Source organism: Chiloscyllium plagiosum, unplaced genomic scaffold (genome assembly GCF_037043375.1).
Source record: "Chiloscyllium plagiosum isolate Xiang-an unplaced genomic scaffold, Cpla_swu_hap1 HiC_scaffold_38, whole genome shotgun sequence".
NCBI classification, from domain to species: domain Eukaryota; kingdom Metazoa; phylum Chordata; class Chondrichthyes; order Orectolobiformes; family Hemiscylliidae; genus Chiloscyllium; species Chiloscyllium plagiosum.
Genome location: NW_028270176.1, coordinates 42,697,714 through 42,712,917, shown reverse-complemented (window position 1 = coordinate 42,712,917; position 15,204 = coordinate 42,697,714).

Below are 15,204 nucleotides of genomic sequence, written 5' to 3'. Positions count from 1 at the left end.
CAGCAGAAAAAGCTAAGAAAAACATAAAGACAGTTATGTCCACGGCAAGGGGATGAGAAAATAAGAACTCGAATGTTTCCCAGCCCTTGTCCTTGAGTGTGTGGCAAGAAGAGCACAAAAGGAATACGTTTATTATGTTCAGTGCCCTTACACAAGGCGTCTTTGCCAAGTGTATTGGCCCACTGCAGTGGGTCAAAATAAACCTTTTTCTTTGCTCTTGTTAGCATCTGAGTCCAATCAGTTTAATTTCCACAACAGTCAGTGATCCACCTGACTGAGATTCTCTGGATCAGTCTCTCACACAGTGGGGGCTGTCATCATTTCCTGCTGGTCTTGGAATAGTCTATTTTTAAAAATCCAACTTCTCTAAGATGCTAATCTATTGGCCAAATGGATTTTGTTTAGCTGTTAGTAACCTAGCTCTGTAATAGTATTGGGAACAAGTGATCTGGGCAGACAGCCAGTATCAGCACACTGCTCACAGTGTATGATACCGAGACAAAGGGCTTGCAGTCTAGAGGTATTTCTAAAACTAAGTTCTAACGTCTGTCTGTCCATATCTATCCACCTTCATGCTGTCCTTTGATCTATTTAACTTCACCCTCATCTAACACCTCTTCATCTCCCACTCAGTTAGTCACTCCCCTTTCTATTCTCTCTCAGTTTATCTCTCTTCACGTTCTTTCTCTCTGTTTATTTCTCTCTCACTCAATGTATCTCCACATACTCTCTCTAGCTCCAATTGTGCCGTTGACGAGATTGTGACCCCACGATGGGCTGACTGACTCCCATTTGTGCTATCATAATTCCGCGGTTCTCTGATAGACACGCTGGTCCGGTGACAGGTACAGTGCACAATTACCATTATCTCTTCATGTTCTTCTCTGATGTGCAGCTGCCTTGACATGTCTATTCAAACAAAACAGACTGAATGGAATTCGAGCAATTGGGATGACTTTCATCACCGTGCATTTCAATCAGGATTTAATGAAGGATGAGGTTCCACAATAACATAACAATGATAGAAAAACCGGACAACACAATGAATAACAGTTGAATACAACATGTGGTTCCAAGTAGGCTCCATGTTATTACCGCGAGATTATCAATCCAGAACATCAGCTCCTGTCCTGCGGACCAAGGTTCGAATCCTGCCACTGCAGATGTTGGAAATTCAATTAAATAATTTTTAAAAATCCCTGGAATTAAGAATTTACCTATGAGAATGAAATCATTGCCGATTGTCAGAAAAATCCATCTGGGTCACTGATATCCTTCAATGAAGGAATTTTCCATTCGTCATCTGGACTGGCCGACCATTGACTCCAGACCTAAAGCAATGTGATTGACTCTCAATCGCCCTCTGAAGTGGTTTAGTGAGTCAGTCAGATGTGCTACAAAATCTCAAAGAAATGAAACCGGATATATTGGCCTGGATTCCAGAAAAGTGAACGTTAGAAACATCATTGTCGAACCTGCAAAGTCCTCCTTACTAACAATGAGTGCTCGTGCCAAAATTGGGACAACTGTTTTACAGACCAATCAAGCAACAGCCTGACATAGGCATACTCACGGCATTTTACCTTAGAGATATAACCCAGACAGCACCATCACCATCCCTGGATATGTCCTGTCCCAAAGGCAGGACCGATCTGGCACAGGAGGCAGCTCAGTGCGATAGAGTAGGGTGGTCGATGCTCTGGGAGTCCCTGTGACCTGTAACCTCATATACCCAACATATCCCCAATCAACAATTACCATCAAGCAAGAGGATTAAACCTGGTTCAAAAGATAGCGTAGGAGGGCAAGCCAGGAGCAGAACCAGGCAGACATAAAGATAAAATGTTAATCTGCTGAAACTTCCAAACAGAACTATTTGCATGCCAAATAGCATAAAATGCAAGGGACAGGCAGAGCTAAGCGATCCCAGCACCAACACATCAGATCTCAGCTCTGCAGTCCTGCGAATCTGATCGCGGATGCTGGTGGACAATTAAACAACTCACCAGAGCAGGAGTGTCCACAAATATCCCCAACCTCAATGATGGAGGAGCTCAGCACATCAGTGCAAAAGATAAGGCTGAAGATTTCACAGAATTCTTCACTCAGATGTTTCGTGTGGAAGATCCACATCGGTCACCTCCGGTGGTCCCCATCATTACAGATAGCAGTCTTCAGCAAATTCGATTGACTGATATCAAGAAACGGTTGAAGGCACTGGATACTGCAAAGGCTATGGACACTGGTAACATGCTGACAACAGTCCTGAAGGCTTGTGCTCCAGAACTTCCCGCTCCTTTAGCCGAGCTGTTCTAGTATGGTTACAAACCAACAATGGGGAAAAAAAAAACTGCTCAAGTGTGTTCTGTACATAAAAGCAAGACAAATTCAACCCGGCCAAATACCACCTCATCAGTCTACTCCCCATTGTCAGTAAAGTGATGGAAGGGGACTTCAACAGTGCTATCAAGCCAGCACCTGCTCAGCAATAACCTGCTCAGTGAAACCCAGTTTGGGTTCCACCAGTGACACTCAACTCCTGACCTCATTACAGCCTTGGGTCAAATATAGAAGAAAGAGCTGAACTCTCGCCCTTGACATCAAGGCTACATTCTTTCAAATGTGGCTTCACGAAACCCGAGCAAAAACGGTATTGCGGGAAAATACTCCATTATTGGAGTCATAATGATAGATAGGAAGATGGTCATTGTTGTTGGAAGTCAGTCATCTCAGCTCCAGAACATCTCTGCAGTAGTCCCTCAGGATAATATGGATGGAGGTTAGCTCGCTGAACTGGAAGTTTCATGATCAGATATTTCATCAACACGCAAGACAACACCTTCAGTGACTCTCCGGATGAATCCTAGATCAAAGCATCTTCAGCTGCTTCATCAATGACCTTCCCTCCATCATAAGGTCAGACGTGGGGATATTCGACAATGACTGCACAATGTTCAGCACCATTCACAAATGCTCAGATGCGAAATGCAAGAAGATCTGTCCCTCTCCATGCTTGAAGAAACATTTTCACCACACAGATGCCAGACAATGACCATCACCAATAAGAAACAATATCACAACTTAGTATTTGCAGCATTATCATCACTCAGTTCCCCACTATCAATATCCTGGGGGTTATAATTGATTAGAAACTCAACTCGACTCACCACATAAATGTAAGAGCAGATCAGAGGCTAGGAATACTGCGTGAGTAACTCACCTCCTGACTTCCTAAAGCCTGTCGATCATCTAAAAGGCACAAGTCAGGAATGAGATGGAATTCTCCCACTTGCCTGAATAAGTGCAGACCCAACAAGACAAAAGAAGCTTGACACCATCCAGTACAAAACAGTCCATTTGATTGGCATCACATCTACAAGTATTCACTCCCTTCACCGCCGTCGCTCAGTAGCAGAAGTGTGTACTATCTACAAGACACAATGCAGAAATTCCCCAAAGATCATCAGACAGCATCTTCCGATCCCATGAACAATTACATTAGAATGATAAGGCCAGCATACCTATGGAAATGTCACCACCTATAAATTCACTTCCAAACCAATCAGCATCCTTATGTGGAAATATATCGCCGTTCCTTCACTGTTACTGGTAAAAAATCTGGAATTCCCTCCTTCATAGCATTGTGAGTCAAAACACCGCAGGTGGACTGCAGCGGTTCAAGAAGGCAGTTCAACACCACTTTCTCAAGGGGCCAATGAGGGGCGGACAAGAAATGGTGGGCTCATCCAGCGATGCACTCATCCAAAAAAAGGTTTTTAAAAAATATTTCCAAGTTGAGCTTCTCGATGGGACAGGTTATCTGATTTGAGCATGAACAGGAAAACCGAGTTTCTTATACAGAACATGATCGACGTTTCTGTTATTAGAAGGGTGTTCAGTGTTCGATGACTTATTGTTGCTGTGTGCTGTGATAAATTGCAATTGTTTTGTTAAATTCAACAATACTGGCGTAACAGGATCGATCCTTTGAAAATACCAGTCTGAAAATGGCAATTATTTGAGAGACAGTGTACTTCCGCCAGATGAGACTCACAGATAGCTGTGTATATTCAACGTTTCATAGACTACTGGCCGACACTGAATCCTCCCATCATCCATATCACAGGGGTTACCATTGAACAGAACGTGAAGTCAAATCAACATACAAATACAAGTGTTACAAGAGCTGCTCAGAGACTTACAATTCTGCACTGAATAATAGACCACATGGCCATAAGAGCATGAGATATGGCTATCGATTGAGGCCATTCAGCCCAGTCCTTCTCTGGGAAACTGTGCCATTTTGTCATAGTCTCTATGACTAGTGGATATATCTTCTATACACTGACGGTCTCAATCTTTGCAGTAATCAATCAGTTTCTATCAGATGCATCACCTCCCATTCTTCTAAATTCCATCGACTACACACACTGCCGCTCATGACAAGCCATCATCCCCAGGATGGATCACCTCCAACACCAGCTGATCTTGCCCCAGAGATAGTGCCCAAAATAGCTCCCAATATTCCAAATGCTGTCTGACCATTGCCCATTACATTCTCAGCGGCATGTCTCCTCTCTTGTATTCTAGGTCCCTTGAAATGAATGCTAACATTGCATTTTCTTTCCTAACTGCCAACTGAACCTGCACTATAACCATAACAGAGGACGGGTGCTTCAAAATTCTTTTTGTGCTTCAGATTTAATGGATCCTATTAGAACATAGTGTCTGCCTCTAGTCCGCCTACCAAAGTGTATAATCTCACACGATCCCATACTGTATTCCATCAACCACATGTTTGCCCACGGTCCTAAACTGTCCAAGCTTTTCGGCAGCCTCCTCACTTCATGAATATCGCCTGCCCATCCAACTATCACTGTATCATCTCCAAACTTAGCAAAAATGCTCTCAGGTCCTTTGTTCAGGTGGTTCATGTAAATGGCACTTCCTGACTCCCTAAGAACTGTCCCCCATTGAAAAGGCACAGCACTCAAGGTGCTTGACTCCATTCAGGTTCAAGCAGTGAGTTGACTGGAATTACACCTGTAACATCTTCACTCCCTGCACCACTGACACCCAGTAGGAGCACACCCTGCCTCCGAATTGTTGTGAATTACCCCGTTATGGTGACAAAGGATTTGTTGGCGCAAAATCCCAATCTAATGATGTCACTCTGACTCAACACTAACTGTGTGCTGCTCACAACAACAAATGTCACTGTGTGTTGTTGATGACGGAGGGAGGTGGTGGAGGGAATGTCTGTGATGGATGACTGTCAGCATGAAAACTGCCCTGACAGCCTCGGATGTACCTGTGCCCGCTGTCACCACTGCAGACATGATCAGTCTTCCTGCAGGTCAAGTCAAGGAAAGCGACAGGCCTGGAGAGTGTTCCCGGCTGAGCACTCAGATCCTGTGAAGACCAACTGGCAGAGATATTAACAAGCATCTTCAACCTCTCTCTCCTGAAGCCGAAATCCCAACCTGCTTCAAGAAGACCACCATCATCCTTGTAAGTGAGAAAGCACATGTAATGTTTCTTAATGACTTCCGCCCAGTGGATCTGACCTCAATAAACAATAAGTGCTTTGAGACGCTGGTTGTGGCCCACACCACCTTCAGTCTCCCAGCCTGACCTGTTGCCCTATAATGTGCCGACTGATGTAACGGGTCCACAACGGATGCCATATACCTGCTCTGCACTCATCCCTGGGACATCTGGACAACAAGATGCCTACACCAGACTCCTGGTCATTGACTACAGCTGTACCTTCAATATCATTATCCCCTCCAGGCTGATCCCAATACTCCGTGACCTTGATCACGGCTCCACCCTCTGCAACTGGATCCCCGGTTTCTGACACACAGACCACAATCTGTGAAGATAGGTATCTGCACATTCCCCACAATAAAACTCAACACTGGAACTCCTGGAGGATGTGTTCTCTGCCCCCTATTGTACTCTCCGTGCACCCACAGCAGTGTCATCAACCCCCTTCTGTACTCCCTGTATATCCACGGCTCTGCCCTCAGCCCCCGACTGTACTCCTTGTACACACATGGCTGTTCCCTCAGCCCCCTACTGTACTCCACGTACACCCACGGCTCTGCCCTCAGCCTCCTACTGTACTTCTTGTACACACATGGCTGTGCCCTCAGTCCCCTACTGTACTCTCTGTACTCCCATGGCTGTGTCCTCAGCCCCCTACTGTATGCCCTGTACACACGCGGCTGTGTTGTCAAATTCCAAACAGCACCAGCTACAAGTTCGCTGATGACATCACCAAATCAGGAGGGATATCAAACAACGATGAGTCAGAATACAGAAAGGAGATCGAGGGCTTAGTGGCATGGTGTAATTATAATAACCTCTCTCTCAAATCCGTCAATAGTAAGGAACTGATTATTGACTTAAGAAAGAAAGGAGAGGAACATGACGTCATCTATATCAATGGTTGAGGGAGTGCAGAGGATCAACTCCCTCAGAGTAACAATAACCGACAACCTACCCTGGTTTTCTCGCATAAGTGTGACAGTCAAGAAAGTTTAACAACGCCTCTTCTTCCTCAGGAGGCTCAGGAAATTCAGCATGCACTACTTCGACAGATACACCGTTGAGAGCATACTGTCTGGGTGCGTCACGGCTTCATACAGCAACGCTCTGCCCAGGACCATAAGAAACTACAGAAGGTTGGGTGCACAGACAATCTCCCAAGCATTGACTCGTTGCCGCAGAAAGGCTGACAACATCTAGAACATTGAACATAGAACATAGAAAAGTACAGCACACAACAGGCTCTTCAGCCCACGATTATGCGCCGACAATTGATCCTCATGTACGCACCCTCAAATTTCTGTGACCATATGAATGTCCAGCAGTCTCTTAAATGTCCCCAATGACCTTGCTTCCACAACTGCTGCTGGCAATGCGTTCCATGCTCTCACAACTCTCTGTGTAAAGAACCCGCCTCTGACATTCCCTCTATACTTTCCACTAACCAGCTTAAAACTATGACCCCTCGTGTTAGCCATTTCTGACCTGGGAAATAGTCTCTGGCTATCGAATCTATCTATGCCTCTCATTATCTTGTATACCTCAAATAGGTCCCCTCTCCTCCTCCTTTTCTACAATGAGAAAAGTCCGAGCTCAGTCAACCTCTCTTCATATGATAAGCCCTCCAATCCAGGCAGCATCCTGGTAAACCTCTTCTGAACCCTATCCAAAGCATTCACATCTATCCTATAATAGGGCGACCAGAACTGGACGCAGTATTCCAAGTGCGGTCTAACCAAAGTTGTATAGGACTGCAACAAGATCTCACGACTCTTAATCTCAGTCCCCCTGTTAATGATAGCCAAAACACCATATGCTTTCTTAACAACCCTGTCCACTTGGGTGGCCATTTTAAGGGATCTATGTACCTGCACACCAAGATCCCTCTGTTCCTCCATACTGCCAAGACTTCTATCCTTAATCCTGTACTCAGTTTTCAAAATCGACCTTCCAAAATGCGTCACCTCGCATTTATCCAGGTTGATCTCCACCTGCCACCTCTCAACCCATCTCTGCATCCTGTCAATGTCCCGCTAGCCTACAACAGCCCTCTATACTGTCAATGACACCTCCAACCATTGTGTAGTCTGCAAAATTGCTGACCCATCCTTCAATCCCGTCATCCAAGTCATTAATAAAAATGACAAACAGTCGAGGCCCAAGGACAGAGGGAACTCACCACAGACTTCCAGGCAGAATATTTTCCTTCTACTACCACTTGCTGTCTTCTGTTGGCCACCCAATTCTGTATCCAGGCAGCTAATTTCCCCTGTATCCCATTCCTCCTGACCTTCTGAATGAGCCTACTGGGGGAACATTATCAAATGCCTTGCTGAAGTCCATATACATACACCCACAGCTCGACCCTCATCAACGTTTCTAGTCACATCCTCAAATAACTCGATAAGGTTTTTGAGACATGACCTGCCCCTCACAAAGCCGTGTTGACTGCATTTAATCAAGCCATGCTCTTCCAGATGGTCATACATCCTATCCCTCAGAATCCTTTCTAACACCTTGCAGACGACAGACGTGAGACTTACTGATGTGTACTTGCCTGGGATTTCCCTATTTCCTTTCTTGAAGAGAGGAATTACATTTGCCTCTCTCCAGTCCTCAGGTACGACTCCAGTGGTGATCGAGGATGCAAAGATCTTCGCAAGCGGTTAAGTAATGGCATTTCTCGTTTCCCAAAGCAGCCGAGGACAAATCTGGTTCAGATCTGGCGACTTGTCGATCTTAATGTTTGACAAACTTTTCAATACATTAGCTTCCTCTATCTCTATCCATTCCAGCATGCACATCTGCTCTTCAATGGTTTCATTCACTACAAAGTTCGTTTCTTTCAGAATGACAGAAGTAAAAAACTCATTTAGAGCTTCCCCTACCTCCTCGGACTCCACACACAAGTTCCCTATCGTCTCCCTAATCGGCCCTACTCTTTCATTGACCATTTTCTTATTCCTCACATAAATATAAAATGCTTTTGTGTTCTCCGTATTACGATCTGCCAAGCTTTTCTCTTGCCCCCTCCTGGCTCTCCTAAGACCATTTTTGAGCTCTTTCCTCGCCTGTCTGTAATCCTCTAGAGCTGAGCTTGACTCTAGCTTCCTTCATCTTCGTTTGGAGGAGAAGCTCCACCGCTATCCAAGATTACTGAGTGAAGGGGAAGAGGAAATAGTTGGGGCATGAACAGATATCTTTGTAGCATCCTTGAACACAACTGAGGTCCCGGATGACTGGAAAGTTGTTGTTTAAATAGGGTAGCATGAATACTCCAGTTAATTATCGACCAGTGAGCCTGTCATCAGGGGTTGGGAGCTGCTAGAGAAGATACTGAGGGATAGGGTCCATTCTCATTTGGATGAAAATGGTCTTATCAGTGATAGGCAAGATGGTTATGTGCGGGGAAGGTCATGTCTTACCAACTTAATAGAATTCTTTGAGGAAGTGACAAAGTTGATTGATGAGGGAGGGGCTGTAGATGTCATGTATATGGATTTCAGGAAAGCGTTCAATATGTTTTCCCATGCTCGGCTTACGGAGAAAGTGAAGTCACATGGTGTCCCGGGTGTGATAGCTACATGGATAAAGAACTGGCTGGGCAACAAGGTACAGAGCGTGGTAGGGGAAGGCAGTTTCTCAAAATGGAGAACTGTGACCAGTGGTGCTCCATTTAAGATGTTTCCAGAACGATACATGAATGGGCAGGGAGCAAAGTGATAAAGACCCTGAGAAAATAGGCGACGGAATTAGACAGAAGATCTGGTCGGCGCAAGCTTTAACTGCCGAATGGCCTGTTCCTGTACTCGAATGCTCCTTGTTCTAACATTACCAACGACCCATCACATGCCTGTAAAGATCTCCCACAACCTCTTCAATGAGGCTAAAAGATACAGAAGCTTGAAAACACAGAGCAGCTGGTTCAGTAACAGCTTCTTCCTGACTGTTGTGAGACTGATGAATGGGCTCTCTAATCTTAGATAACGTTGATCTCGTTCATGTTGATCTCGCCTAGCGCATGCGCTGTGCAGCGTAACCTATATGCCTCTCAGTCATGTTTTACACCCATCGTTCTATACATCCTTGCTTACTATGATATGCCTGGACATCTTGTTACAGGTCAAAATAATTCCTCACCTCCCTCCTCCCAGCTCCCTCCAGTGCTCACGCCCAGGTCTCTCTGCACCTCACCCCCAGCTTCACCCACCCCCCCCCCCAGTTCCCTGTGACCCCATCCCCAGCTCCCCGTGTCCTTTGTCTCTCACTGTGTCTCTCACACTGTCTGTTTCCTGTGTTTTCCTTTTCCCTGCCTTCTGTTTCTTTCCCTGAAACGACTATCTTCCCTGCTCCCTGTCCATGTGACGGTTTGTTTCCTTGTTTTGTTTCCGTAGTCTCTTTGACTGACTGTCCATCTGTTTCCCTCGCTGTGTTCTCTCTCTCCTTCCCTTTGTTTCTGTCTCTTTCTCCCTCGTTGTGATGGTGATGGCTTCTCTATTCGTTTGAAGCAGGTGATGGCTCGTTGGTTCAATGTTGGCAATACAATTAACTCACCTGGGTTTTGGTATCGAAGACATAATTTAAAATTATTGGTTAAATTACAATTGTTGTCAAAACAGCAACCAAAACATGGGTATCAATTTAACAGCCAATTGTTACATCTATTTTATTAACTATTTTGGAACAATCCGTCTCCCAATGTTCCGTACACTGGCAACTGAAATCATTCTATTCACGTGCATAATCGTCTGACATGGTAACTGCTCTGCTCAGGACCATAAGAAACTACAGACGGTTGTGTGCACAGCCCAGTCTATCACGGAAGACCACCTTCCGTCATTTATACTAGTCATTGTCACAGAAAGGCTGGCAACATCAAAGATTTCTCCCAAACCGGTAATGATCTCCTAAAACCTCTTCCAATAGGGAGGAGACACAGAGGCTTGAAAACATGGACCAGCATGCTCAGGAACACTTCCTACCCTCCATAATTAGACTGACGAATTGACATATCTAACTTTTCAAATAATATTAATCTTGCTAATGTCGATTTTGCTTTGTTCACCTCCTATGAAGCTGGATGCCTCACTCTGTGTAAGTACCCCAAGATCTCTGTTTTCTTGTTTACTACCATGTGCCTGCACTACTTGCAAAACAAACCTTTCCATTGTACATTTGACTGAAATAAATAAAATCAAATCAGATCAATCATGTGGACTGCAGTGGCTCAAGATCTTCTCAAGAGCAACTGTGAAAATGAACTACTGTTGGCCCAGTCAGAGATACCCATATCCCGTTAACAAATATAAGAAGGTGACCACACTCAGGGAATACTGACAGGGGAAATCAAATCGCTTTAAACATGGACTTAGACAAATACAAGTTTCCCTCGCTATCTGAAAGAAATCGTTCGCGAGCTGATATGGTGTAAAGTGCTGTAGCACTAATTTATATGGGAAAAATTTCGCCTTTCTTCGTAAAAGTGAAAATCCTCTATGGATTTTTTTTGGTTAGCGAAACAAGGCAGTAATGTAGGTCATTCGGAAAGGGAAGAGGTGAAAAGCGAACTTTTGAAAAGCGGGGAATACCTGTATGTACATGGGCATGATATTCAGGAAGATGGGAATGGCGAAAAATAAATGAGGTGAATCACACATTTTATTTCCAGCCCAGCTGATCATCATTCTCTTTGTTTGCTCTTTTTCTTCTATATCCTTCTATTGATCCTATTGATTCCTATTGATTCCTATTGATTCCTCCTCCCTTTCAAAGCAGACTTCCCTGTCAATGGTATTAATCACACTCCTTTCCAGCTGCTTTCTGTTCAGGAAAGTTCCCCAGCACTTTCTGTTTGTTTCTTTGCATTATCTTGTATAATGTCAGATTTTCAGCATCTTCCTTTATTTGATTTCACCTTCAATTTTGTTATTTCGTGGGACGTTGGCATCTCTGCCAAGGGCAGCATTTGGTGACCATCACGAATTGCCCTGACTCCGAGGCCATTCTACAAGCCAATATAAAGTAAAGCATATTGTCATGGGTGTGAAGTTTGACTTAACCCAGACCGGGTAATAACATTAGTTTTCTTTACCGAAGGTGATCAGTGAAACAGGAAGGTTTTCAGACAAAATGTTGCTTTTATGTTTGTTTTTGTGCAATTCACTTTTATTCTAATTCTTATCAGTTTTATTGAAGTTCTGTCATCAGCTGTGGTGGAATTGAAACAAATCACTTGAAACAATATCTTCCGTTTAATAAGCTTTGCTCCTGAATTACATCCAGCGACATTCCTACATTCATATATTGTCCTAATCATGTAGTAACGTCCGAGACAAGAACAATTTTATGATTGAAATATTTGTAATCGAAAAAGTGGTCAGAAGAGACCTTGAAACATTAAGTCTGAATTTTACCAAAGTGTAGGCAACGGATTGCTCAGCCACAGCACTGACGCAGAGATGAAGATTGGGGATATTAGGAGCTGTGAGTGGACAGGTTTGGTGACAGAGAGATCACGAGACATAAATCAGTTCAGGGCAAAAAGGGATCTCGAGGTTTTGCACAGTTTTGTTCTCAGATGTGTGTGAGGGAATGGTCGGCAATTCATAGATAATGAATGGAGACTGCAATTAAAACTGAAGACAATAGATTCTTTCTCTGACAAATATAGATAACAGGAATTGCAACGAGGTTCAAACTTGTTTGCGGGATTAATGAATGGACAGAGGCAGAGAGCACCAACAATAGCGATAATAGGTTAGTAGCACACCCTCCACCCCGCCCAGAATAATCATAAGCACTGCTAATATCCGATATGGTAGAAATTCCCAACAGGGAGAAATCTTGAAAATACTCAAGAAAAACCTCCTCTCCATTGTTGTAATGTTCCAGTCCGCTATTCTCAGATTCAGATCTGTCCTCTCTCTGTCTACGCAGCTGTTGATCTCTGCTACTGTTGGAATTGATGCATCTGCTACTACATTGGGATAGCGCACTGAATGAAGCCCTTCACCTATAGGAGAGGGAAACCCTCCAGTGACACATTTATATTGCATGGAGACTGACATTAATCATAGTCACTGAGCAATCAGTCCCAACATTCAATCCAGCACATTCAGTTCACAATATGACTGGACTTGACTGCATGTTGACATTGCTGGCTATTGGTCAAATCTCCCATCACCAATTGCTCTAGTGAAGTCAGTTGTGAGGGAAAATGATGGATGTTATCTTTTCGTAGGCTAGATCATTCTGCTCTGTTGTCCGTTTACTATGCTGTAACCATGTCTCCCCAAATCCATCCACCCCCCAAAATAAATACAACCAGGATGTTGTTACTGTGCTGTTCTCTCCTCCACGGGAACAAACGCCAGTCAACACACTGTCACTGGGCACATTTACCCTGAATATTGACAGGAAGTGTGGACTTCTCTGAATGTTCCTCTCATTGCTCTAAAAAAGGCAACTTTGGAACTTCTTTAGGGAATATGCTTCAATAATTTATTTATACAAATTGACAAACTTCTAAATGCAGTTTTATTTGCTATAAAAACGTATTTTAACGCATTTTGTCCTCAGTCCAAAACCAAAAGTGATAATTACAATGAACTTATTCATTAAGACTTATGAATTAATGAGTCAGTTTCGAATGAACATGACATTAGCTGGGAGATAGGACAGAATGGGGATAGTGGCTGTGGAGACTGCATGAGGAGTACAATGATATTTCCCAGTCATCATCATTCTTTCTGCCAGACAGAATTAAATGTAATGCACAACAAGGAAACAGCCAACATTTGGGAGATGCAATGCTGAATGACAAAGTGAATGAACAGGATCATTTTAATTGTGATAAAGTGAACTATATTTTATATACACACCATTTAATCATTGGGAATACAGATTGAGTAGGATCACTGGACCAGAAACATTAACCTTGAGTTCTCTTCACAGGTACTGTCAGACCTGCTGAGCATGCCCTCTAAGTTCTGTTTTCTTTTGTTTGAGTTTGATCGTATTGTCCATATCTGGCAGGATACTTAAAATTAAAAGCAGACACTAATAACAAAATGTGGAGGGCTATGAGGACAGTACAGGAGACAAAAAGGAGAGATATAGTCGTTCCAAGCTGGAAGAGACAATGGGCAGAGTTGCCCCCAATTTTGCTGTAAATAATTCTGTGTTATGTAATCAAAGACTTTGGAGAGGGGGTAGACAAGCCGGTTCAACAAAGGACACAGAGTGTTCCACCATCAATACATTATTCATGTTATCTCATGAAATTTCAGCTGCCTCTGAAATGTCTTTTCAAACAAAGTGGCGTTCCTGAGATTTACAGTTTAATCAGAAAAATATTCTTTTTCCTTTGAATCTTAAAGAAGAAACAGATTTCGGCCGTAACACAGGTGTCACAGACACACCAGCGATAATAGGAAAAGGAAAGGACTACATTGTCCATATATAATCAAATTCAGCATGTAGCCCTGTCAAGACGCATGAAATATAGTGATACGGAAATATGAAAGACAAATAAAAATGATGGAGAAGCGCAACAGATGAGGAAGCATCTGCAGAAGAAACAAAGTTAACATTTCGAATATGATGTGACACTGTTCTGAATAAGTCATATTGGAATCAAAGGTTAATTCTGTGTACCTCTGCTCAGAGAGTGCCAGAACTGCTGAGTTTCCCTCTATCGATTTTTTTCTTTCTCAACTGTGACAAATTGACTGATCTGAACGACACAAACAAAGCTGCTACTCAGTTGAATCTCGAGTAATTTGTAACCAGAAGAGAAAATGCTGGAAAATCTCAGCAGGTCTGGCAGCATCTGTAAGGAGAGAAAATAGCTGACGTTTCGAGTCTAGCAGCCTCTGCAGAGAAACCAGAATTAAAGTTTCTAGTCCAGTGGCCCTTCCTCAGAACGGCTGGTAGCCCTGAAAATGTTGATTTATATACAGAAGAGGCTGAATAGCTGTTAATGGAGACTGTTAGTAGCTTAAAATATGCGGTGAGTAATGGAAGGCTAAGTGAGTACTCGGCCTGGTGGTATAGGAAGGGGGCATTGAGGAGTTCAGTCCCTAAAATTATTGAACATTATTTTGAGACTGAAGGGCTGCAAGGTCCGCCCACGGAAAATGAGGTGTTATACTTCCAGCTTGCGTTGAAATGTCCTGGAACACTGCAGCAAGCCTGCCACAGAGATATTGGCCAGGGAACTGGATGGGATATTAAACTGGCAGGCAACTGGAAAATCGGGGTCTTTTGCATAGGTACAGCTTGGATATTCTGTGAAGTGTTCACCCAGTCTACCTTTAGTTTCTCCAATGTAGAGCAAATCATAATGTGAGCAGCGAATGGAGTAGACTGGATTGTGGGAAAAGTTGATAGGATATTGATTCACTTGGAAGGTATGTTTGAGCACTTGGATAGTGAGGAGGGAGGAGGTAAATGGGAAAGTGTAACACCTCCGGCAGGGTAAGTGAGGTGGACATGTGGTGGGCGGTGGGGAATTGAGGGGAGGTGTTGGCAGTGAATCTCGAGCGGACAAGGGTGTCCTGGAGGAAATGATCACTTCAGAAGGCAGAAAAGGGAGAGGAGGAAAATATATGTCTGGTGGTGGCATCTCGCTGGAGGTGGGGAAAATGCAGA